The sequence below is a fragment of the Miniopterus schreibersii genome (assembly GCF_964146895.1).
Source record: "Miniopterus schreibersii genome assembly, chromosome: 9".
Classification (NCBI taxonomy): domain Eukaryota; kingdom Metazoa; phylum Chordata; class Mammalia; order Chiroptera; family Miniopteridae; genus Miniopterus; species Miniopterus schreibersii.
The window spans coordinates 29,895,107-29,922,452 of record NC_138118.1 but is presented as its reverse complement, the minus strand read 5'-3'; the positions used below and the strand labels follow the sequence as shown (position 1 = coordinate 29,922,452).

The window sequence follows — 27,346 nt, the reverse complement described above, 5'->3', positions numbered from 1 at the left end:
TTCCCAAATCTATTAAAAACAGTTTCCAGCTCAGAAAGAAGTCACTAGCTACTCAGATGTTAGCTATGGTTTCTATTTGTGCATGTCAAGACCATCTAAGAGAACAAATCCTAGAAGTAAGAAAAAAAATTAGTGCTGGGACACCTTTTTTGAGCACAATATCTTTTTTACATTCTAGTTCTTGAACTGATATCTTTCTTTTGAGTTGAAATCTGGCATATGCATTCCAAGTTGATTACATAGCTTTCTCAGTAAGAATAACTGATTGTGGAATACTACTAAAATGTATTACTTGAGTAGGCTTTGCTGTAAATATCTTGGGAATTTAGATTAACCATTATCATTGAGTCCAGTGATCTGAAGCATTATAATCTGTTTATATTTATTAGTTGTCTTTTAAAATCAATTGGTATGAGAATAAATCAATACATTCAATTATAACTTGCTAGTAGTTCATTCAAGATGTAATAGTATATGCATTATAGTTAATATAATTAACCTCCTAATTTCAGTGGCAACATATGTAAAAATTTCATAAGCAAAAACTGTATTTGAATAAAACAATTAGGTATCACTTTTTTGTTTTTTTTGGTTTTGTTGTGTTATGCTTATAAACATATAAATTCTTTCATTAATCTCTCCCCACCCCTTCCCCCCTCCCCACATTCCCTTTGAGATCCCTCAATCTGTTCCATGCTTCTATGACTCTGGATCCATTTTGTTCATCAGTTTGTTTTGTTTTCTATATTCCACATATAAGTGAGATCATGCGGTATTTGTCTTTCTCTGACTGGTTTATTTCACTTAGCATAATACTTTCTAGTTCCCTCCATGCTGTGCCAAAGGATAAAAGATCCTTCTTTTTTACAGGTGCATAGTAATCTATGGTGTGAATCTCCCACAGTTTTTTATCCACTCATCTACTGATGCGCACTTGGGCTGTTTCCAGATCTTAGCTATTGTAAATGGCACTGCTATGAACATAGGGGTGCATAAGTTCTTTGTGATTGGTGTTTCGGGTTCCTTAGAATATATTCCTAAAAGTGGGATCACTGGGTCAAATGGCAATTCAATTTTTAATCTTTTGAGGAAACTCCATACTGTTTTCCATAATGGCTGCACTAGTTTCCATTCCCACCAGCAGTATACTAGGGTTCCCTTTTCTCCAGACCCTCACCAACACTTGAAGTTCATTGATTGCTGATAGTAGCCATTCTGACATGTGTGAAGTGATACTTCATTGTGGTTTTACTTTGCATCTCTCTGATGATTAGGGATGTTGAGCATTTTTCATATGTTTCTTAGCCATTTGTATGTTCTCTTTGAAGAAGTGTCTATTTAGGTCCTTTGCCCATTTTTTAATTGGATTGTCTTCCTTTTGTTGTCTGAGTTCCTTATATATTTTAGATATTAACCCTTTATCAGATATGTTATTGGCAAATATGTTCACCCATACAGTGGGCTCCCTTTTTGTTTTGTTGATGGTTGCTTTTGCTGTGCAGAAGCTTTTGATTTTGATGCAGTCCCATTTGTTTATTTTCTCTTAGTTTTTCTTGCCCTAGGCGATGTATCAGCAAACACATTGGTGTGAGAGATGTATGAAATTTTACTGTTTATGTTTTCCTCTAGGATTTTTATGGTTTCATGTCTTACATTTAAGTCTTTATCCATTTTGAATTTACTTTTGTGTATGGTGTAAGTTGGTGGTCTAGTTTCATTTTTTTATATGTACCTGTCCAATCATCCCACCACCATTTATTGAAAAAACTGTCTACTCCATTGTATGTTCTTGCCTCCTTTGTCAAAAATTAATGACCATAATGGCATGGGCCAATTTCTGGGATATCTGTTGTTCCACTGATCTATATGTCTGTTCTTATGCCAGTACCAGGCTGTTTTGATTACAGTAACTTTGTAATATAACTTGATATCTGGTATTTTGATCCCTCCAACTTTGTTGTTCTTTCTTAAGATTGCAGTGGCTATTCGGGGTGTTTTTTGGTCCCATATAAATTTTCAAAGTGTTTTTCCTAGATCTGTGAAATATGCGGTTGGTATTTTAATAGAAATTGCATTGAATTTATAGATTGCTTTGGGTAGTATGGACATTTCAATGATGTTAATTCTTCCAATCCATGAACATGATATATTTCCCTTTTGTTTATATCTTTTTGTTTTTCTTTTTGCAGTGTCCTGTAGTTTTCCAAGTAAAGGTCTTTTACATCCTTGGCTAAGTTTATTCCTAGGTATCTTATTTTTTTAGTTGCAATGGTAAATGGGACTTTTTTTTTTTTTTTTTTTTTTTTTTTTTAGTTTCTCTAAGAGTTCATTATTGCTGTATAAAAATGACATAGATTTCTTGGTGTTAATTTTGTATCTTACTACCTTGCTGAATTCATTTATTAAATCTAGTAGTTTTTTAGTGGAGTCTTTAGAATTTTCTATGTGCAATATCAAGTCATCTGCAAATAATGACAGCTTTGCTTCCTCCTTTCCAATTTGGGTGCCTTTTATGTTTTCTTCTTGTTTGATCACTGTGGCTAGGACTTCTAGTACTATGTTGAATAAGAGTGGTGAAAGTGGACATCCCTGACTTGTTCCTGTTCTTAAGGGAAATGGTTTTAGTTTTTGCCATTGAATGTGATGTTGGCTGTAGGTTTGTCATTTATGGCCTTTATTATATTGAGATATGACCCCTGTATTTCCATTTTGCTGAGAATTTTTATTAAAAATGGGTGTTGGATTTTATCAAGTGCTTTTTCTGCATCTATTTATATATGATCATGAGATTTCTGTCATTCAATTTCTTTATGTGATACATCATGTTTATTGATTTGCAAATATTGTAACAGCCTTGCATCCCTGGAATAAATTCTACTTGGTCATGGTGGATGGTCTTTTTAATATATTGCTGGATCCAATTTGCTAATATGTTGTTGTGGATTTTAGCATCTATGTTCATCAGGGATATTGGCCTGTAATTCTCTTTCTTTGTAGTGTCTTTATCTGGTTTTGGAATTAGGCTAATGCTGACCTTATAAAAAGAGTTTGGTAGTGTTCCTTCTTCTTGGATTTTTCAAAATAGTTTGAGGAGGATAGGTATTATTATTCTTCTTTGAATGTTTGGGAAAACTCCCCTGTGAAGCCATCCAGGACAAGGATTTTGTGAGCTGGGAGCACTTTGATTGCTGCTTCAACTTCACCAGCAGTTATCAGCCTATTCTGGCTTTCTGACCCTTTCTGATTGAGTTTTGGAAGGTTTTATTTTTCTAGGAACTTGTAATTTCATCCAGGTTGTCCAGCTTCATGACACATAGTTGTTCATAGTATTTTCCTACAATCCTTTGTATTTCTGTTAGGTCAGTTGTTATTTCATCTCTTTCATTTCTGATTTTGTTTATTTGGGCCCTCTCTCTTTGTTTCTTGATGAGTCTGGCTAAAGGTTCATCAGTTTTGTTTATCTTTTCAAAGAACTGGCTCTTGGTTTCCTTGATCTTTTGTATTTTTTTTTTTTTTAAATCTCTATGTCATTTCTTTCTGCTCTGATTATTATTATTTCTTTCCTTCTGCTGACTCTGGGCTTTTCTTGTTGTTCTCTTTCTAAGTTTTTAAGTTGTAGGGTTAGAGAGTCTGTTAGAAGTTTTTCTTGTTTTTTGAGGTAGGCTTGTAGTGCTATGAACTTCCCTCTTAAAACTGCTTTCACTGTGTCCTATAGATTTGGAGTTGTTGTGTGTTCATTTTTATTTCTTTCCAGGAAGTTTTTGATTTCTTCCTTGATCTCTTTGGTAACCCATTTACTGTTTAAAAACAAGCTCTTTAGCCTCCATGTGTTTGAATGATTTTAATCTTTTCATTGCAGTTGATTTCTAATTTCATGTCAGTGTGGTCTGAGAAGATGCTTGATAAGATTTCAGTCTTTTTGAACTTATAGAGATTTGTTTTATGTCCTAACATGTGTTCTATCTTTGAGAATGTCCGGTGTGCACTTGAGAAGAATGTATATTCTGCAGCTTTGGAGTAGATTGTTCTGTAAATGTCAATTAAATCTATCTGATCTAGTGTATCCTTTAGGGTCACTGTTTCCTTGTTGATTTTTTGTCTGGAAGACCTATCCAGTTAAGTCAGTGTGGTGTTAAAGTATCCTAGTATGACTATATTGTTGTAGATCTCTCCCTTAAAGTCCTCTAGAAGTTTTTTTATAAATTTAAGTGCTCCTATATTGGGCACATATATATTTATCAGGGTTATATCTTCTTGCTGGATTGATCCCTTTAGTATTATGTAATGATGATTCTTGTCTCTCCTTATAGTCTTCATTTTGAAGTCCATTTTGTTAGATATGAGTATTTTTACCCCAGCTTTTTTTTCATTTCTATTTGCATGGAAATGTTTTTCCCATCCCTTCATTCTCATTCTGTGAGTCTTTTGTTCTGAGGTGGGTCTCTTGTAGACAACATATATTTGGATCATGTTTTCTTATTAATTCAGCCACCTTGTATCTTTTTATTGGGGCATTTAATCCATTTATATTTAAGGTTATTATTGAAAGATACTTATCTACCCCCATTTTGTTTCTTTATGCCTATGTTTCTCTTTCTCTTTATTTCTACGTCTAATTATAGCAGTCCCTTTAACATTTCCTGTAATGCTGGTTTTGTAGTGATAAAGTCTTTTAGCCTTTTTTTTTTTTTGTCTGGGAAGCTCTTTATTTCACCATTTATCTTGATTGATAATCTTGCTGGATAGAATAGTCTTGGTTTCAGATCCTTATTTTGCATTACCTTGAATACTTCATGGCATTCCCTTCTGGCCTCTAGAGTTTCTGATGAGAAGTCAGGTGACAGCCTTATGGGGGCTCCTTTGTAGGTAACAGATTCTTTTCTCTGGCTTCCTTTAATATTCTCTCTTTGTCTTGAATTCTTGGCATTTTAATTATGATGTGTCTGGGCATGAGCCTCTTTGGATTCTTCTTGCTTGGGACTTTCTGTGCCTCCTGAACTTGCGTGACTTTTTCCTTGACCAGGTTAAGGAAGTTTTCTGCCATTATTTCATCAAATAGGTTCTCTAACCCCTACTTACTTTTGACCTCCTCTGGCACTCCTATAATAGGAATATTGTTATGTTTCATGCTTTCCTACAGCTCCCTTAGGCTGTCCTCCTGTTTTTTATTTGTTTTTTTTGTTTTTAAGTCTCTGGTTGAGTGATTTTTTTTTACCCTGTCTTCTGGTTCACTGATCTGATCCTAGGCTTCTTTTAATCTGCTGTTTATTCCTTCCAATGTATTCTTTATTTCTGCTATGTCATTCTTCATTTCTCACTGGTCTTTTTTCATAGTTTTCATATATTTTTTTCATGCTGTTGAGCTTCCTTACAATCAGTATTCTGAACTCTGTGTCTGAGAGATTGCTTATCTCTGTGTCATTTGGCTTTTTTTTTTTTTCTGGAGACTTCTCTTATTCTTTCATTTGGGGCTTGTTTTTTGGTTTCCCCATTTTGGCTACTTTTTTGAGTTTTTTTAAGTGTTAGGTAGATCTGCTAGGACTCTGTCTTTTTGGAGAGTCTCTGGAATGTGCCAATATCAGACACAGTTTGTGAATGGCCCTGAGTGCCCTATTTGGAGCTATCAACAACCCTAAAGTGGCTTTAGGTCTCTGCTGCTGGGGCTGAGTGTGTTTGGACAGGACCAAGATGTACACCAAAATCTGCTTTTCTAAGGCCCAGCTCTCAAAGCAGATCAGGCAAAGACTCAAAGCCCCCTGAGGTCTGCTTCTTCTTGCAGACTGTTTCATCTGATTCTCTTAATGAGCCTCAGGCTGTAGAATCTCCACTGGGTGGGGTGGCTGGTTGTTTTCAGTCTCTTAAGAAGCCTCAGGCTGTACAAACTCCTCTGGGCATGGTGAGAGTCTTTCTAGCAGGATGGGGCAATTGTTTCCTACCTCAGGCAAAAGCCAAAAATTGGCCACCCTAGAAAGATGTCCTCCATAGTCTGGGAGAATGACTTGGTACAGGAATCCAGATCAGGAATCCCCTGATCTCACTTTCCAGAGCACACAACCCCAGACCCTCTCCATACAGCTCCAGTCTAATCCATTCCCCCTCCACAGGTGCCCAAGGTTAGTAGCTGCACACAAAATGTTGTATATTGGCTCTTTAAGATGGTGCCTGCAGTTCCAGCTGCCTCTCCCTGGCAGACAGAAACCCAGCTGCTTCACAGCCAGATGTTATGTGGGCACCTTTCTCAGTTCTGGTGCTCTTGGCTGGAAAGCCCAGCCTGGGGTTTAGGCCCCGGAGTTCTCAGTGGGAACCCCCCACAGTTGAGATATTCTTCTGGACCTTCAGTTGCTGCCCCAGCCAGCCCTCTTGCGTCTGCACTTCCTACCAATCTCTGTTCAGCCTGCACTTTTCCACCTTGGTTATGAGGGTGCTCTCCAGCTAGTCTTCAGTTGGTTTTCAGGATGGTTTTTCTATATTTTAGTTGTAAATCCAGATTGGTCCCAGGAGAGTATCAGTGTAGCTTCCACTCAGTCTGCTGCCATCTTGGATCTCTCAGGTATCACATTTTGAATATCTATATCAGTGCTTTTAAATAGATCTTTCTGTGATGATGGGAATTTTCTAGACTATACTGCCCAGCATAATTGCCACATGTGGCTACTCAGCTCTTGAAAGTGGCCAGTGCCACTGAAGAACTGAATTTTTTAGTATGTTTAATATTGAGTTTGCATTTAAATAGCTACATGTGGCTAGTGGCTACCATAATGGTCAATGTAGGTTTAGAACCTCTTAAAAATGTATTTCACTGCCCGGCCGGGAGTGGCTTAGTGGTTGAGCATCGACCTAGGATCCAGGCGATCGGGGTTCAATTCCTGGTCAGGGCACATGCCCAGGTTGTGGGCTAGGCAGCCGATCAATGACTCTCTCATCATTGATGTTTCTAGCTCTCTCTCTCCCTCTCCTTTCCTCTCTCTGAAACCAATAAAGACATATTTAAAAAAAAAATGTATTTCACTATAAGTAATGCAACATTTAAATAGAAGTACGTGAGCTACTTATTATGCTCATGTTATTAAAATTTTTACTTTATTTATATTTTTTAAGTGAACATGGAGTGAAAAAACAGATCTGAATAATTAATACAATCACTTCTGGTGACAGGCAGCTTGTTGAGGAGAGGTGTTAGCTTACTCCTATTATCTCTGTTATGGCTCTCTTACAGACCACCACACTTCTGTGAACTTGCAGTCTAAGTAAAAATACAGTATGTATGCTGCAAATTTATTTTCAATATAAATGCCCTTATGTTCAGAATAACAAGAAAGAACAAGGAAATTATAAATCTGCCGCTTGAGACTTAATCACTTACTAAGGAAGACAGACAACTTATCTAGCTTCTATTTTGAATATTTTTTTGTGTGTGTACTGAATAATTAGAAATTAGAATACACATTAGCGAAAAGATTGTTTAAAAGCAGCTCCTTGCTCCCAAACCAGCATGAACAAATTTTTTCTTTCTGTAATTTTATCAAGTTTGGAAATATAGGTTTTGAACTGCTTTCTAGACCTTAGTAAATATGGAGAGTGGGAGAGTGTACATTTTGCCCAAAGAGTAGTCCAAAGGGTGGATATGTAGATCCTCATTTAAAGGGGCAGGAATGGCAAAGGAAAGAGAAAAAGAGGGAGAAGTAGGTGAGTTCTCAAAGCTAGAGAAAATTACTAAAGCAATGAGTTGTGAGTTCTAAAAAAAGAAGCATCACTAGAGGAACCAGGAATTCACAGAGAAAAACTTGTCCAACTAATAGCATTGTCTTTTTTGATAAGAGAAAAAGGAAAATGTGGTAGATGGTTTATATCTAAAGTATTTGAAAAGATTTCCCATCATAGTCCAAATAAGATAAAGAAATAGGGAGTAGATGATAATGCAGCTGGGTAGATCATAATTAGTGAGATACCAGCCCCAAAGTGTACTGATTAGCTGAAGGGGGCTCTATTTGTGTGATAAAGAACTCCATCATTAGCCTTGTTTTGAGTTTCTTTGTTTTGTTTTTTTCTTCCTCACCATTTTTATCAGTGGCTTTGATTAGTGATGAACATCTCTTTTCCATAGAGTCAATTCAAGAAAAATAAAAATAATCATAGGCTGCATATGAATGGAAGCTTTTCCTTTTCTACCCACAAACATATATACATATATACATTTCTTTTTTCCATTATGTTTTCACCTGTCAATAGAATTGATTTCTTTAAAGTTTCCAGTGGTTTTATGCTCATTTCTGCATTAATATGAACTCATTATGACCATCACAGCCTTGATTATATAGGACCTTTCAACTGAAGTGCCTTCCTCTACACAAATGTCTTAGTAAATCCATAAGCAGCCTGCCTGGAAATAACTACTGTAATCATTTTTTGATATAAGTTTTTTTCTACAAAATTGGGAGCACAATGCATATATTTTCTTTCAAATTAATTTTTTAAATTGTGGTGTTATTACAATAAAATTTATCTTTTTTACTGTGTATGTCTATGAGATTTGATAAACGGTCTTATAACTAACCAATACCACAATCACAAATAGTTTTATCAGGAAATCCCAAAATTTCCCGATGCCCCTTTGTAGTCAGCCCCTTATCCCCAGCTCTTCATTGTTTAAAAACCTATTTGTCTTCTTCTAGTCTCCTTGGCATGAGTGTTAGCTCTCCTATGTGGCTTTTTTTTCAATAATCATCTTCCAGGCCCTGCTAAAGTTATATATTACTTAAATTTTCTTAATTATTTTCTATACTCCCCCAATTTTTTAAAAAAATATATCTTTATTGATTTCAGAGAGAGGAAAGGAGAGGGAGAGAGAGAGATAGAAACATCAATGATGAGAGAGTCATTGATTGGCTGCCTCCTGCACGCCCTTGACTGGGGATCAAGCCCACAACCTGGGCATGTGCCCTGACTGGGAATCAAACCCCGGTCACCTGGATCTTAGGTCGACGTTCAACCGCTGAGCCACATCCAGCAGGGCGATACTTTCCACATTTTAATAGTTAACATATTTTACTATTAAAAATAAACTTATTCCACAACATATGGATACTCTTCTTAAAAATGTAGAGATTATTATAGTTGATTTATTTAAATTATCAAAATCACGTGGCTAGAAAGACAACTTAATTTTTTTTAAAGCTTTCTTTTTACAGTTATATCAAGGATAGTAGAGTCACTAGTTCCATTCTAACCTCTTCTCACTACATTGGCATTTCATGCTAATTAACAAGTTTTAAGGGGGATTTAGACAAATTGGAAGACATTCATGTGATAGTGACCAGGATGGAAAGTAACCTGTTAGAATAGTTAGCCTATTTTTTTTTATTCTAAGGAATAAAATGAGGACTAATAAGGTCTAAGCCTCAAAGAGAGAGATTTGAGCTGAGTTCACAGAAGAATGTTGTAACAGAGCATTCTTTGTCACTTTTGGTGTTTCAGCACACTTTGAATATCTGATTAATGGAGATTTGTGGAGCAGTTTCAAATGGTACAATGATGGCTAGTTCTTTACAGCCTTAGATTCAGTTTTTCATAGCAAGATGATTAATGTTTAGGGGGAGGCAGGGTTTTGTCACTATATTGCCAGCCCATCCCTCTGTCTTCCCTGTTCTTCATGGCTGAGCCCTTTAATGACATCTGACATAATGACAGTATTGGCAGAAGTAATTATTTAGGCTTTTCCATTGTCACTACGTTCTCTCCCATCTTTTATGACCTATTGCTAAGCCTGAGTAAGAACCACTCCTGATAGGCTGACCTAAAAAGTGTTAGATTTTAGAATATCTAATCATACCTAAATCATATTTATTGCAACCCTCATCTGGTCTAGGACTTAAATTGGTAGTGTACCATTGGGACTCCTATCCTCATTCTTAGGTCTCAGCTCACTTCCTTCTTGAGTGGCATTCTGATAACATGACCCTCAGTGGTTCCCAAAACTAAATTCCTCACATATAGTCAATTTATGTAACTAGAATTCTGCTACAGACTTATTTCCTTAATTATCCTGGAAGTTTGTCCACCCAGCAAAATCTTGGGCCATTGCTTGCTCTTACCTCTAATTTTCGTGACTGAATCTCTACCCCAGAGTCTTCACTCACCAGGAATCAGTCAGGTGAGTAACTTCAAAGTAGCTGTGGCCCAGCAGTATTCTAAGCACCAAATTTCTCTTTGCTCAGAAGTCTAAGTATCAATAACTTCCCAGATTTTCTGTTGCTATGCCTTTGTACTTGTCAAGACCTATGCCACCTCAGCTTGGTTTTTCAGCCATCACCTGAACCACTATTAGTGATTCTTGTCAATCTTTAAACTTTGATCTTTTGCCTTCCTAGCTAAAACTTCTACCATAATACCCTAAATCTTTGCTAGTGCTGATCCTGATGTAGTAGCTGCGTTTAGTGTTGGGTCCTGCTTTGGACTTATAAACTTCAGGTATCACTTAAAAATCTTAAGATGGAATAGATATGTTGAAACTCCTTCAAAATGCTAAACAGATTCTTATTTCTTTCCATATTATAGAGATAGTTGCCAGATACTGAATTATTGTAAATTTCAGAAATAATTCAACAAAAACAATAAAGATATTTGACATGAATTGCATTAAGACTCAAATACAGCATTTTCTTTTTGCTTTTCCCAAATTTAAAACAGCACAAACAGCACACTATTTTCCAAATAAGCAAGAACATTTTCAAAATTGAGACTGTGATTTAACACCTGTGTGCTAAGCCCTGCACTATGTGAAATCTGAGCTTGTTATTGCTAATGCTCAAAGCACAAAGAGTCTGAGTGGTGACTGTCTAGCATCAGCAAGTAAGCTCACCAGTCAGTTTATGGAATTGAATCATTTGAAACTGGCAGGTGGTTTCTCTTTTCCATAGATTTCATTCTTCTTTTCCTGACAGTGCATGTGTTTGGTGACCGTCACTGTTTATTTAGCTTCTGCACACATTCCATAGGGTTTGTTTTATGTGTGTGTGTTTGGTTTCTTATGTTTCTTGTTATGCTTGGCTACTACTTAGAAAGAGTAGTGGTGGTGGTCTGCTTTGGGTTGGCAGTCAAAACAAACGTGATACTCATTTTGAATATCTGGCTTTAAGTTTACATATAAAAATATAAGCACCATTTATAAAAGTATATTGCTTGAATTGAATTTATTTTTCATCCTGCAGTTGTACCTAAAGAAGTGCCAACAAATTCCAAAATTGCTAAAAAGAGTAAGCATCAGAAGTAAAGAGTGGGGATAAGCCACAAAATGAAAAATCCAACCTGAAATAAGGGGAAAAAGTCAAGATATGCTTTACTTTCTACATATAATTTGGAGACATCTCAATTGAAAGGGTTAAAACTCTCACTTATACCTTTCTCCTCCTTACCACCTTTCTTGTTGTTTTACTTGCTGTGTTGTTACAAATAGGTAATCATGTTTCATGCCCCTTGATAGCACATGCTAGGGTATGAGGAGGATGGGAATAAGAAAATAAAAAAATGAAAAATTAGAATAATCAAAAGGAACTTGTAAACAAAAGATATTTGCTTATTATTAACATTGCCACTAATAAACATTAACAATAAGGTATTAGAAAGTATTAACATTTAGAGTGGGTCTGTTTTGGAGGGCCTGTCTTGGATGTTTCCACTCTTGGCTTTCAGAATACTTCCATCTCCCAGTGTTCTTCATATACCTCTGCCTGTTTGTTTTCTGTCTCCTTTAATGGCTCCTCTTTTTATGTCCACTTACTAAATACTTCTTCTCCCCCAGGATACTGCCTTCAGTCTACTGTTCTTCAGCAAAGCAGGACATATACACAGGTTACTTCATCTACCCTCAAAATTTTAGCTGCCATGACCTGAACTTTTCTATTTCCAAGCTGTGTTCTCTCCCCAAAACTTCATTTTCATTTAATTATAGCTGTTTATGGGATATTTTTCCTTAGTGGTGGTAGACAACTTACATGGACCACTTATAAAATCGAACATTTTTTCCTTCCTCTAAGTTGCTTTTTCTCTAAAATCCTTTGAGTTCTAGAAACCCTAAGAGTCATCTTTGATTACTCAGTTGCTCCAATGATTTTCCACACTCATCCAATACCGTACTGAATTCCAGTATGTAGTTGCCACCACTCCACTTATTTGAACCTTCATCATGTCTCACCAGGACAGTTGTAGCAGTTTCATAACTGGTCTCTCTGCTCCTGTTATTGATCCTCTCAAGTTTATGTATATATAAAATGAAGTTATGGTCAGTTTACTTTCTTGCTTAAGGAAACCTCCAGCTTTTCACTATTATCTTCAGGATAAGATCCAAGCTATTTGACATGACCTCTTATGTTGCTCTTATGCCAAGTTACCTACCCAACCTAATGTCTTCAAGCTCCCTGACTCAGAACTTAATCTTGAGCAATCCTGTTTATAGTTTCCAATACTACATAGTGCTCTTTGCCATAGTTCTTATCATTGCTCATGTCATCCCCTACCTGGCATAAGTCCTCATTATTTTATATATATAAATATATTATATATACATAATGATTAAATTTATATGAAAGGATCATAAAACCAATTTTATAGACAAAGAAAGATTAATTGCTTGGGGCTTGGAGCAGGAATGGAGAGTGACTAAAACCAAGCATGACAGATCTTTCTGAGGTGCTAAGAATGTACTAAAACTGGATTGTGGTGATAATTACACAACCCTGTAAATTTACCAAATCATAAAATCATACACTTTAAATGGGTGAATTTATGGTGTATAAATGATATCTCAGCATTTTAAAAGTATAGAGACAGAATTGTCTCTACATTGTGGAAATAGTTTTATAGAATTTACAGCACAATGAAGGCTGATACTTTTATCAGTGGTTCCCAACCATTCCCAGGTTGAGATCCCTTTTTAACAGCAAAAACAGTGACAATCCTGCATATTTGAATTTAACCTTTAGTATAAATTGAGGAAATACATCATTTCAAGAATACTGTGAACTTTGTAATAATTTTTATTGAATTTGTACTTAATCACATCTGCTACATATAATATAGATAAACAGCAAGATATATTACTTATTCAATATGCTGACAATGCTAAGTGCACATGTGGAAACTGGTGGGTTCAGCAGTCCTTGAGTTGAAACTCCCTCAAAATCTTTTTGCCTCCTAATGCAACACATTTTTTAGGCTTTGACAATGGTTTGTATTTGCTGTATTTTACATGCCATTCAAGAACTTCTTTACAGCACTGAAATACTCCATCATGAAGTTTTGTATTAATTTTATTGGTTTGGACACTCTTATCAAACTTGTCATTTTTGAAACTAAATGTGTTTTGATGCCTCTGAGGCTTGGAACGGACCACATACCCTCTCTGGGAACTCATCTCCAAGATCACAATCACCACATGCTGGGACAAGAAAGGCATTCTTCTTTCTTTTTCTTTTTTTCTTTTTTCTTTTTTTAAAATATGTCTTAATTGATTTCAGAAAGGAAAGGAGAGAGAAAGGTAGAAACATCAATGATAATCGGTTGCCTTCTGCACGTCCCCTAACCTGGGCATGTTCCCTGACTGGCAACGGAACCGTGATCTTCTGGATCATAGGTCGATGCTCAACCACTGAGCAACACTGGCCAGGCTCACTCATAATTTAAGATGCTTGTCAATGTTACCCTTATAAAAATATCTTGATTGCCCCTTTTCATTGTCAACTAGAATTTATTACAACTTCTGTAATAATCTTACAAAAGTTGCTTGCTCCTTTTCTTAGAACATATTTTATTCCAGTTTGTGGACTAGTTAATGATATACCAAAGCCATGTACTGCTCTAGTGGTGAACATATTTGCTTACTTAGGCACTACCCAGTGACCATCCTAGTGTTTGGGATATAAGTTGCTGAAAGAGTTAATGGGTATCCAGACTTATTGAGACCTGTAGCTTGGCTTTTTTATATTATTTTATTTTCATTTGATTTAGAAAACTTTGCTTTTTATTTATTTTTATTTTTTATTGCATTTATTGAGCAACATTGGTTAATAAGATTATTTAGATTTCTAATGTACATTTCTATGATCCATGATCTGTATATTGCATTTTTTACCCATCATCCAAAGTCAAATAATTTCCTGTCATTATATATTTGACCCCTTTTACACCCCTCTAACCCCCTTTCCACTGGTAACCACCATACTGTCGTCAGTGTCTATGAGTTTTTGTTTGTTTTCCTTGTTTGTTTATTTATTACTTTTAGTTTTATATCCCACATATGAGTGAAATCATGATTTCTAACTTTTTCTGACTTACTTATTTCACTTAGCATGATATTCTCAAAGTTCATCCATGTTGTGGCAAATGGTAGTATTTCATCTTTTCTTATGGCTGAGTAGTATGCTATTGTATACATGTACCATAGCTTCCTTATCTAACCATCTATTGAAGGACACTTCAGTTATTTTTATGTCTTGGTGACCATAAATAATGCTGCAATGCATATAGGGGTACATAGGTAAATAATTTTTTTCAAATTTTTAGATACCCAAAAGAGGGGCTGCTGGGTCATATGGTAATTTTATTATTAATTTTTTGAGAAGCTTCCATACTGTTTTCCATAGTAGCTCCTTTTTTTAAAAAAAAAAAATATATCTTTATTGATTTCAGAGAGAGGAAGGCAGAGAGAGATAGAAACATTATGAGAGATGTAAATAAATTTAGTAAATATATTTATATGGAGTATTTAAATATAAGGTAAAGTTTTTAAAAAGTGAGTTGTTTCTGCCTTGTTTTACAAACTATTTAAAATGGGAGTTTGAAATTATACTACTATGACATTCATAGATATATACTTGGACTTAAAAATTTACTTCTTATCAAACTTTAATTAGATAAGGTTTTCCTTTTTCTAATTCTATTAGTTCTATTGTTCTTTTCTAAATTGCAAATGGCTCCAAGTTACTAATAAAATGTGTTTCTGTGTGTGTAGAGGTGAAGAAGTCATGTAAGTCTCCATAGAGATTCTCAACACTTGGTAATAGAAAAACTGAAGAAAATAGAGAGGTAAATATAGAACATTCATTACTCTTTATGCCAGGAATTTTACTTGGTGCTTTATATTTATAATATATTTAATCTTCATATCAATCTTGGAAAACTGAAGCTTGGATTGATTAAAACACTAGCTCTCTAGTCCTGGCCAGGTAGCTCAGCTGGTTAGAGCATCGTCTTGATACACCAAGGTTGTGGGTTGGATTCCCAGTTAAGGCACATATAAGAATCAACCAATGAATGCATGAATAAGTGGAACAGCAAATTTATCTCTCTCTTTCTTTCTGTCTCTCTCTCTCTTTGCTTTCTCCCTCCCTCCCTTCTCTCTCTAAAATTAAAAAAAGACACTAGCTTTCTAAGTTGTATTTACAGCTAATAAATATAAAGCAGTTATTCCAACCTGATATAGAATCTGAAAAGATTTCTACTTACGTTCTGATTGCATGGCCACCAGTTTTCAAGAACAAATATCATACCTGCCTTTAGATCCAGTAGTTTAAATATAGCTCCCATTACATTATATAAGCACAGAGGACAGATTTACTTCCAAAGCCTTGGTGCCAGAGCAGAAGTAAGGAGGTCAATGCAAAAGTCTCCCCTGAAAGTGGACCTGGGCTGAACTATAGAAGCCACAGTGGGAAGGCATCAGCAATCTACTTATTAAGAGTTATCTCATTTTAACATACTATGTGAAACTAGTACACTATGGTGGACTCAAAAGTCTAGTTAGGGGTTTAGTTAAACTAGAATTCTTCTAGGCCCCAACATTAAAAAAACTTGTAAAAAAATGCCTCTTATCTGTACCCAAGATGAATGCAAACAGTTGTATCTCCCTCCTCCTTCAAATCATTTGCCAAAAAAGGGAGACTTCTGTTGCATACATTGAAATGACTCCAGACTACAAGAACCACCACCACAGCAACATTTGAGATTAATGTGGTAGATGCCGCCAGGTCTGACACCATCTCAGCCACATCTCTAGGTCTAAGTCAAAAATATCTCTCAGACCTCACAATTTTACTTCAACTTTAAGCCTATAAGGGTAACTGTGCATGATTAAACCTAATAGCATTTTCCCAAACACCAAAAGTAAGATATATATACATAAATTAGGCTTTTGGCTATCTTTTCCCTAAAGCCCCATCCACAGCCCTGTCTGCATCATTGCCAGACTTACAGAGTTCTGCTTGAAGAGCTATAGATCTTTTATATTTTCACCACCCTTTTAAGAAGTAAACTTCTCTTTTATGCATGCCTTAAAAACATAAGGTAGATGTAAACTTTATCTTTCTGATTTAGAGATTGAGTGTTAGCATATGTGACATCTAATGGTAGCACTGTACAATACATTCTGTACATATGATGACTTCCATAATATCACAACAGCAAATTCCAGTATGATAGGGCCTCTCAGAATTACTTATAAAATAGTCGAATATACACCATTTGTGACTACTGTCTTACATTAGCTAATTATACTGGCACATGGGACTAATACAAATATTAATTGAAAGGCTAGACACATCAACAAAATTAATAAAAAAAAGAAAACTTTTCTATGGCTTAACATTAGACTGATATAGATTCTCTATATGTGTAGCATACAAAAGCCTTGTTTCTCACAAAGTTATTTTTCTCATTGTAAACCAGTTAAAATCAGACTCTGATTTATTTTTATTGGTTTTAAATAAACTAAAGCTTACATTTTCAACCCAATTGAAAATTGAGATAATAGCATATGATCAGACATAATATATAAGATTTAGTGATTGCTGTTTAGGGATTTTTCCTCAAAGGATTTGCTGTAAACCACTATGTACCTCACTGCTCACAAACCTTTGCAATTGAATTGTTAGGTATTTTTCCATTTTGTGCAGTTATTGAGCAAACGAGTATACTTTTGGCTATTTATACCTACTTTTTCCACAAAATGTCATTACTTGAGCCTCTTCATTCATCCAGTCTCATACTCTGCTGTTTCTCCCAAACTGATATCTTTTGGTTTGTTCAAGTCCTGTTTCCCACACTATTATTATTATTATTATTATTATTATTATTATTTAAATATATCTTTATTGATTTCCGAGAGAGGAAAGGAAAGGGAGAGAGAGAGAGATAGGAACATCAATGATGAGAGAATCATTGATCGAGCCCGCAACCCAGGCATGCGCCCTGACCGGGAATTAAACCCCGATCACCTGGATCCTAGGTCGAGGCTCAACCGCTGAGCCACGCCGGGCCCGGCCCACACTAGTATTTTTGGATTGTTTTCTAGGTATATGGATAAGTCATTGGTGAGGTGACTTGGGTTCTTACTCAAGAGAGAATTATGACAAGCTTGAAAGCACAACTGTTACAATCAGAAGAAATACTGGAGTCCTTCTTGGTACTAGCTCAACAAAATAACTTGAAAGCTAAGTTTTATCTCTATATATCTAAGGCAGGACTTTCAGACCACAATAAAGCATGCATCCATCCATTCTCCATCCATTTATTCATTCACTTATCTGTTTATCATATACTAATACAGCACTAGAAATCAGTGCTCAAGTAATATATGTCACAACATAAAACAATAAAACAATAAAAACAATAAAACAATAAAACAATAAAAAAGTGTTTTAAAACAGTGAAACAATATATTTTAAAGTCTCCCATAATTCTCCTCTACCAAAATGTACACAAATATGTTTATTATTTGTTCATTTTTATACATACATTTTGCAGTTTAAAGGTTACATTCCTCAATTTTAAAATTATATTCAATTACATTTAAATTACATTCTTACAACTTCATATTCTCCAATCTTTAAATTTTAATGAAGTTCTCCACATGCTTTGAAGAGTTTATAACAATTTCAAGTGTGGGGGATCAAATTTTAAGTCAGTTTTTATTAGAAAACATTCAAGGCTACATAAAATAAAAGAATGGAAAATTTATGCAGAAATATCAAGTTCTTACCCTATGTAAGGCTCGATGGTAGTAAATAGAAAGATTGGATCTTATGCTAGGGCTCTGAGCATGGCCATAATATAAATTTGATGAACTAGTGATTTTTTAGCATTACCCCAAGGAATTTGGAAAAAGATGTCTGTCTTGGTACTTTAAAAGTTAGACGTTTTCAGAATATTTAAAAGTAATTTAGAGATAAATATGACTGCTTAAGGTAGTAAGAATATTTTCTCATTAATATTTTAAAACATTTTTTATATTGGAGCAATATTCAGAAGAAATTGAAGGGAGAAAGAGATCTTAAATTGCCATTGAAAAATCAGAATAGAAACAGCTATTCTGAAGGAACTTAAAAATTTCTAATTAAATCCACTAATTTTTTAAAATGAGAAAACCAAGGCCTGAAGAATTTAAAAGACATAGCTCAAGCACATATCTTCATTGTGATTAAATATATACAAAGACAAATTGCATCAGAACTTCTTGACAACTTAGTAGTAGAAACAGCTCATAGCTAGTTCTATCCTAGGACTGAGTAAATTAGGTACTTTTTGGTTTTTCATCATATACCAAATTCTTGCTTAGCATTTAACATTTCTTATTCCTAATAATAAAGAGCTATAGATTTTAATGTAGTTATTATTCTCAGTATTTCAAGACAAATATATTTTTAAAAGACTTGAACTGTACCTTATTATAGAATATGGAAAGATATATGCCATGAAGCCCCTCCTAGTAGGAAAAAAGCACTAAGCATACAGAAATAATGTTAGAAAAATATTTTTAGGATAAAAGCAATATGTGTGTTAAAATTAGCATAGGCATGTAGCAGTGAATGAAAGCTGTATCTGTTTAATTTAGTTAAAGTAGAAGATAACCTACTTGTCATTTTCTTAAAAATACTGGCCCAAAGCACTTCTAAAAGTGTTCTGGGCTTCATCAGGAAGAGTTCTAGAGAGAAACAGGTATCCTGAGTTCTAAAATCATAGTAAATTTATAGCTAGAGATTTATGAGGTATTGAAGTTGGCAGACCTCAAGAAGGAAATATAGTGTCCACTTTTCTCAAAATCCTGGCCAACACTTGTTTGTTTATTTGTTGATGGTAGCCATTCTGACAGGTGTGAAGTGATACTTCTTTGTGGCTTTAATTTGCATCTCTCTGATGATTAGTGATTTTGGGAATTTTTTCGTATGTCTCTTGGCCATCTGTATGTCCGCTTTGGAGAAGTGTCTATGTAGGTGCTTTGCCCATTTTTTTTTTTTTTAAATTAAATTTAAATTATTTTTTTTTACCTTTGCAATGTTTTTTTGTTTTTATTTATTTATTTTTGTTTATTTTTGTTTAAATTATTACAGATGTCCCTTTTTCTCCCCATTGACCCATTCCACCCGATCCCATCTCTCTCCACAACATTGTCCATGTCCTTGGGTTATGCATATATACATATATATTCTTTGGTTAATCTCTCCCCCTCCACCCACCCGCCTCCCTCTATCCATCTGACATTTGTCAGTCTGAGATATGCTTCCATGTCATTGAATCTATTCTGTTCATCAGTTTATTGACTTCTTTAGATTCAACATATAAGTGAGATGATGTGATGTTTCTCTTTCTTTCCCTGGCTTATTTCACTTAGCATAATATTCTACAGGTCTATCCATACTATCCCAAAGTGTAAAAGATGCTTCTCCTTTATGGCTGCATAGTATTCCATGGTGTATATGTTTGTCCCACAGTGTTTATCCACTCATCTACTGATGGGTACTTGGGCTGATTTCAGATCTTAGCTATTGTAAATTGTGCTGCTATGAACATAGGGGCGCAAATATTCTTTCTGATTAGTGTTTCAGGATTCTTAGGATATATTCCTAGACATGGGATCACTGAGTCAAAAGGCAGCTCCATTTTTAATTTTTTGAGGAACCTCCATATGGTTTTCCATAGTGGCTGCACCAGTCTGCATTCCCACCAGCATTGTACTAGGGTTCCCCTTTCTCTACATCTTCATCAGCACATGTCATTTGTTGATTTGCTGATGGTAGCCATTTTTAGAGGTGTGAAGTGATACCTCACTGTGGTTTTACTTTGCTTCTTTCTGATGATTAGTGACATTGAGCATTTTTTCATATGTCTCTTGGCCATCTGTATGTCCTCTTTGGAGTAGTGTCTGTTCAGGTCCTTTGGCCATTTTTAAATTGGGTTCCTTGTCTTACTCTTCCTGAGTAGTATGAGTTCTTTGTACACTTGAGAAATTAGCCCCTTATCAGATACATCCTTGGCAAATATGTTTTCCCAGGCCATGGGATTCCTTTGTATTTTGAAGCTGATTTATTTTGCTGTGCAGAAGCTTTTTAGTTTGATGCAGTCCCATATGTTTATTTTTTCTTTTGTTTCTTTTGCCTTAGGAGATGTATCAGTGAAAATTCTACTACGTGGAATGTCTGTGACTTTACTGCTTATTTTTTCTTCCAGAATTTTTATGGTTTTGTGACTTACATTTAAGTCTCCTATCCATTTTGAGTTTATTTTTGTGTATGGTGAAAGTCGGTGATCTGGTTTTATTGTTTTGCATGTACCTGTCCAATTTTCTCAGCACCAGTTATTGAAGAGCCTGTCTTTACTCCACTGAATGCTCTTGCCTCTTTTGTTAAATATTAACTGACCATAATGGCTTGGGTCTATTTCTGGAGTCTCTATTCTGTTCCATTGATCTATAAGTCTGTTGTTGTACCAATACCAGGATATTTTGATTACAATGACTTTGTAGTACACTTTCATATTCGGTAAAGTGATCCCTCCCACTCTGTTCTTTTTTCTCAAGATGGCTGCAGATAGTTGGGGTCTTTTTTGGTTCCATATAAATTTTCAAAATGTTTTTTCTAGATCTGTGAAATATGCTGTTGGTATTTTAATAGGAATTGCATTGAATTTATAAATTACTTTGGGTGGTATGGACATTTTAATGATATTCCTTCCAATCCATGAACATGGTATATTCTTCCACTTGTTTATATCTTCCTCTTTTTCTTTTTTCAGTGTCCAGTAGTTTTCTGAGTAAAGTTCTTTTACATCCATGGTTAAGTTTATTCCTAGATATCTTATTTTTTTAGTTGCAGTGGTAAATGGTATTTTTTTTTTAGTTTCTCTCTCTGAAAGTTCATTGATGGTGTAGCAAAATGCCATTGATTTCCAGATGTTGATTTTGTATCCAGCTATTCTGACAAATTTGTTTATCAAATCTAGTAGTACTTTGATGGTGTCTTTAGGGTTTTCTATGTATAATGTCTTGTCATCTGCAAATAATGACAGTTTTACTTCCTCCTTTCCAATTTGGATACCTTTTATGTTTTCTTCCTCTCTGATGGCTGTGGCAAGGACTTCCAGTACTATGTTGAGTAAGAGTGGTGAAAATGGACATCCCTGTCGTGTTCCTGTTTTTAAGGGAAATGGTTTTAGTTTTTGCCCATTGAGTATGATGTTGGCTGTAGGTTTGTGATATATGAGCTTTATTATGTTGAGATATAATTCCTCTCATCCTACTTTGCTGAGAGTTTTTATCAGAAATGGATGCTGGATTTTGTCAAATGCTTTTTGTGCATATATTGATATGATCATATTTTTGTCCATTTTGTTTATGTGATGTATCACATTTATTGATTTGTGTATGTTATACCGGCCTTCCATCCCCTGAATCAATCCCAATTGGTCATGGTGTATGATCTTTTTAATGTATTGCTGGACCTGCTTTGGTAATATTTTGTTGAGGATTTAGAATCTATGTTCATCAGGGATATTGGCCTGTAATTTTCTTTCTTTGTAGTATCTTTTTCTGGTTTTGAAATTAGGATGATGCTGGCCTTATAAAAAGTTTGGGAGTTTTGCTTCCTCTTGAAATTTCTGGAATAGTTTGAATAGAATAGGTGTTAATTCTTCTTTGAATGTTTGGTAAAACTCTCCTGTAAATCCATCTGGTCCAGGACTTTTGTTTGCTGGGAGTTTTTTGATTACTGCTTCAATTTCATTAGTTGTTATCAACCTATTCAGGTTTTCTGCCGCTTTTGATTCAACTTGGGAATGTTGTATGCTTCAGGAATTTGTCCATTTCCCCCATGTTGTCCAATTTGTTGGCATATAGTTGCTCGTAGTATTTTCTTATAATCCTTTGTATTTCTGTTCAGTTGGTTGTTATATCGCCTCTTTCTTTTCTGATTTTATTTGTTTGGGTCCTGTCTCTTTGTTTTTTAATGAGTCTTGCTAAAGGTGCCTCAATCTTATTTATCTATTCAAAGAGCCAGCACTTGGTTCATTGATTTTTTAAATTTTTTTAAATCTTTAGGTCATTAGTTTCTGCTCTGATCTTTTTTATTTCCTTCCTTCTACTTCCTTGGGGCTTTTCTTGCCATTCTCATTCTTGTTCTTTTATTTGTTGTGTTAGGTGGTTCATTAGAGCTTTTTCTTATTTCTTTAGATAAGCTTGTAATGCTATGAATTTTCCTCTCAAGACTGCTTTTGCTGTGTCCCATAGATTCTGGGTTGTTGTCTGTTCATTTTTGTTTTTTTTCCATGAAGTGTTTGATTTCTTCCTTGATCGCATTGGTAACCCATTCATTGTTTTATAGCATGCTATTTAACTTTCATGTTTTTGAATATTTTTGAGTTTTTTTATAGTGGTTGATTTCTAGTTTCATGGCATTGTGAACTGAGAATATGCTTGATATTATATCTATCTTATTGAATTTGTAGAGATTTGCCCTGTGCCCGAATATGTGGCCTATTTTTCAGAATGTTCCATGTGCACCTGAGAAGAATGCACATTCTACTGCTTTGGATGAAATGTTCTGTAAATGTCAATTAAATCTATTATGTCTAGTGTGTCATTTAAGGTTTGTGTTTCCCTGTTGATTTTTTGTCTTAATGATCTATCCAATGATCACAATGGGATGTTGAATCCCCCACTATGATTGTGCTGCTGTCAATCTTCCCCTTAAAGTCCACCAATAAATTTTTTATATATTTAGGTGCTCCTATATTTGGTGCATAAATATTTATAAGGGTTATTTTCTCCTGTTGGATTAATCCTTTTATTACTATGTAGTTACCATCTTTGTCTCTTGTTATGGTCTTTATTTTAAAGTCTATTTTGTCAGAAATAAGTATTGCTGTTCCAGCCTTTTTTTCCTTTCCATTTGCTTAAAATATTTTATTCCATCCCTTCACTTTTAACCTGTGCGAATCTTTACCTCTCAGGTGGGTCTCTTTAGACAGCATATATTTGGGTCCTGTTTTCTTATCCATTCAGCTACTATATGTCTCTTGATTGGACCTTTTATTCTATTTACACTTTAGGTTACTATTGATATATACTTATTTAATACCATTTCCCCCCTTTATGCTGATATACCTTTCTCTCACCATTCCTTCTTTTTCTTAGAGCAGTTCTTTTAGCATTTCCTGCAATGCTGGTTTGGTGGTACTGAATTCTTTTAACCTTTTTTTGTCTAAAAAGCTCTTTATTTCACCTTCAATTTTAAATGATAGTCTTGCTGGATAAAGCATTCTTGGTTGCTTGTTCTTGCTTTTCATTACTTTGAGAATTTCATGCCACTCTCTTCTGACCTTAAGAGTTTCTGTTGAGGATCTGATGTCAGCTTTATGGGGGCTCCCTTGTAGGTAATTGCTTGTCCCTCTCTTGCTGCCCTGAATATTTTCTCTTTGTCTTTGACATTTGCCATTTTAATTATGATGCACCTTGGAGAGGGTCTCTTTGGGTCCCTCTTATTTGGAACCCTCTGTGCTTCCTGAACTTGTGTGGCTTTCTCCCTCATCAGCATAGGGAAGTTTTCTGTCATTATTTCCTCCACCATGTTCTCTATCCCTTGCTCTTTTTCCTCCCCTCTGGCACTCCTATAATGCCAATGTTTTTTTGCTTCATGTTGTCCCAAAGCTCCCTTAGACTGTCCTCATGCTTTTTAAGTGTTTTTTCTTTTTGGTGCTCTGACTGATTGGTTTTTTCTACCTTGTCTTCTAAGTCACTTATTCGATCCTCTGCTCCATTGAGCCTGCTTTTGATACCTTCCAGTGTATTCTTGATATCAGATACAGCATTCTTTATTTCTGTCTGATTTTTGTTTATGTTATGTATCTCTTTTTTCATATGTTCACTACATTCCTTGATCATACCATCTAATGCTTTGTTTTGTTTTTTTTTCATTAATTTCTTTGAACACCTTTATAATCAATACTCTGAACTCTGTTTCTGATAGCTTGCTTAACTTTATCTCATCAAAGTCTTTTTCTGGTGCTTTTCCTTTTCTTCAATTTGGATGTTATTTCTTTGTCCCCCATTTTGATAGGTCTTAGTGTTTGTATCTATATATTAGATATATTTGCTATCCCCCAATCTTGTGGTGAGGGATTTTGTATTGTGAGTCCAGTGGAATCCAAAGGTGTATTTTCCTTATACTTCTGAGCTCTCTGCTCTAGGTGTGTCCCTTTTGTGGGTTCTTTGGCTGTGATTGGGTCTACATTGTTGTTGACCAGTCCTTGGGAGGACTCTCCTCTCAGATTGGCTAACTTTGTGTCTCAGCCCTAACGTCATCATGTAAGCTGCTGTATGTGTGCTGGCAAGGCAGGAAAATACACAATTAAAATTCCAGGAGACAATGGGTATCTTACAAACTATCTTGACAATCACAATTAAAAGAACCCAAATGAAAAAAGAACTGTGAGAGTGAAGGGAGAACACAAATTCTAGAGGGGGAAAAAAATAAGGTAAAAAGAAAAAAGCAAGTAAGAAAGAATAGTAAAGCTCAGAGAGAGAAAAGTATATTGTTAATAGTGACAAAAATTTAGAAAATAATAATAATAAACTAAAATGTAAAAAATAGAAAAGCTACTGGGAAGTAATATAGGCAGAGAAAAGATTCTGAAAGAAGGGCCAGCAAAAATTAAGGGAGAGAATAGGAATAAGATGATAGTTGAAAATGAAAAAATAAAAATACAATAAAGAGAATAAGAGAAACTAACAATCAAACAAAAAGGAAGACAGAAGGGAAGAAAACAAAAGAAAGAAAGAAAAGAAGAAGAAAATAATTATGCCAATGGATCAAGAGAAGAAGGAGAGATATAAAGCTTTGGCAGAAAGAGAGTCCAATAAGAGATTTGGGGGAACCTATAGAGAAAAGCAGTAAACTTGCTTGGTATAATGATAAAGTCCCAGCAATTAAGCAGGGAATATCAAGAAAGTCTTGATAGTAGAAGGAAGGATAAAATGAAGCAAAGCAAATAAAACAAAACATAGAAACAAAACAAAAAACAAGTAAAGCATCACAAAATTCTTTTATTAAAAAAATATATATATTAATTAAAAATTTTAAAAATTAAAAAAATTATCGTAAAATTTAAAAAGAAGAAAAAAACAAATATATATTTTCCCCTTTCTCTTCTTCCTAAGGGAAAAAGAGAAAAAAACAAACAAACAAAAACAAAAACAGAAAAAGGAAAAAAAAAAGTCAATTCGTTGAGTTTCTTCTGGGTAGCTTATGTTTGTGGATGCAGCTCGCTGTTTGGTATGCTCATTTTTGTTCTCCTAGGAGGTACTTGTTTTTCTTCCAATGTGAGGAGCTGTCTAGGTTTGGCTCTGGTGTCTTCAGATAGATGGTTGATCTGAGGCTCTCCATGGACCCCCTCCTCTTGTCTGCTATTTTGCTACCTTGTAGTTTCCTGGTCTTACTTGTGAGTCCTCTGTAGAGTCTGTAGGGTGCAGGATGGTGAGTGTGACTTGGGATAACATGTCTCTTACTTAGAGGTTTTGCTGTCAAGCACTCACTGTGAGGTAGTTAGCCTCTGCTCCACGGCCAGCTCCTCTGTCTTTACAGGGTCCTTTGATTCTAGTTCCCTATGCACTGGCCTGCTGCAGCTTCGGATTGACTTCAGCATGTTGCCTTTTCTGTATGGGTCGTTTCAGCAACCTCAGCTCAGTGGGTTTAATTAAAAAACATTCTGGTGAGCCCTTTGCCTGCCCAGCCCCCAGCAAAGGTTTTTAGCTTTTCCTCCAGTTCCCAATCAATAGTCCCTGAGAGTCTTATACTTGTAATGTTCTCCTGTGAGCTGTTCTCCCTTCCCCCTCAGGACTGTGCCCTGTGGGGATATCTGAAGTCTCAGTGAGCTGAACCAGGCCCTTTGCTGTTGGGGGTGGTGCTCCCAGGCAGCAGGAGAGGCAGGTATGCTCTGCCCCTCCCTTCCCAGATCTGGTTGGCTGGTTTCACCAGGTGCACTGTACCTCAAGCAGTGACCTGTGCAGACACCAATCTCAGTTTCCTCTGGCCTGTCTGCCAAGTGCACACCAGGCAAGTGGGAGCCAGTTGAGAGATCATAAACTAAAAAATGCACAAAGCAACACACAAGCAGAGAGTCTGCCCTGCAAGATCCCACCACCCATGCGCCAAAGCACCCCATAGAAGGGGACCCAAAGTCAGCTCCACACAGATGCCCTGCACCAGTGATCTCAGTAAAGCTGGGGTGGCTCCATGAACCACCAGGGCACCCTCAGACTAGTCACAAATCCCAGACTCTTTGCACCTGGAGCTCAGGACAAGAGGGCTCTCCTCCCCTTCCCTGGACTACACAGATGAAATGCTTTCTGGGGCTCAACGCAATGCCTTACAGGGAGGCAGAGGGTTCCTGCATGTAGCTGCTCAGTGCAGACCTATGGTCCCTTACTACTCGGGTGCCACATGCTTTGGCATAGCCTTTCCTATGGTGAACACCCTGAGCATTTGACACCAGTTGTGTCTGCCATTAAAAGCTTTGTTTTGCTAGGAAGGCACCATCCCCTCCTTGGGGACTCACTGCTCCCCTGGGTCCCTCTGCCCTCCAACCGAGCATGCCTTACCCTCTCCTCTGCTCTGGGTATGAGATCCCCACATTTGGATGCAGGTCTGCATTCCCAAGGGGAGAGAAATTTGCAGCTTCCAAGCCTTGGGGCTTGGAGCCCAGCATAAGCTTCAGGGAGAATTCCCCCTTTCTACACCCCCCTCTCTTACTGAACTCTATGATGTTTCTTCAGTGCTCCCTACTTGCAATATGTCCACTCAGGTATGTTTTTCTGGTTTTTCCAAGCTGGCTATGTAGTATTTTAGGAGTAAATGGTATCCATGGCTAGGAGCAGGGTACTATGTTATTTCTTATAGTGCTGCCATCTTCCCTCCTCCCCCATTTGCCCATTTTTTAATTGGATTGTCTTCCGTGGAAAACAGTATGGAGTTTCCTCAAAAAATTAAAAATTGAACTGCTATTTGACCCAGTGATCCCACTTTTAGGAATA

General features: G+C 35.9%; 1 protein-coding gene and 1 pseudogene across 9 annotated transcripts in view; one reads left to right on the top strand and one right to left on the bottom strand.

The window, feature by feature from the left end:
- The window catches only part of FOXP2 (forkhead box P2), a 664,287-nt gene that overhangs the window by 424,884 nt on the left and 212,057 nt on the right, over positions 1-27,346 (top strand). The window lies entirely within an intron of this gene.
- On the bottom strand, positions 13,145-13,408 carry LOC308561995 (uncharacterized protein C9orf85 homolog pseudogene; annotated as a pseudogene). The gene has a single exon. The product of its transcript is annotated as an uncharacterized protein C9orf85 homolog pseudogene (transcript).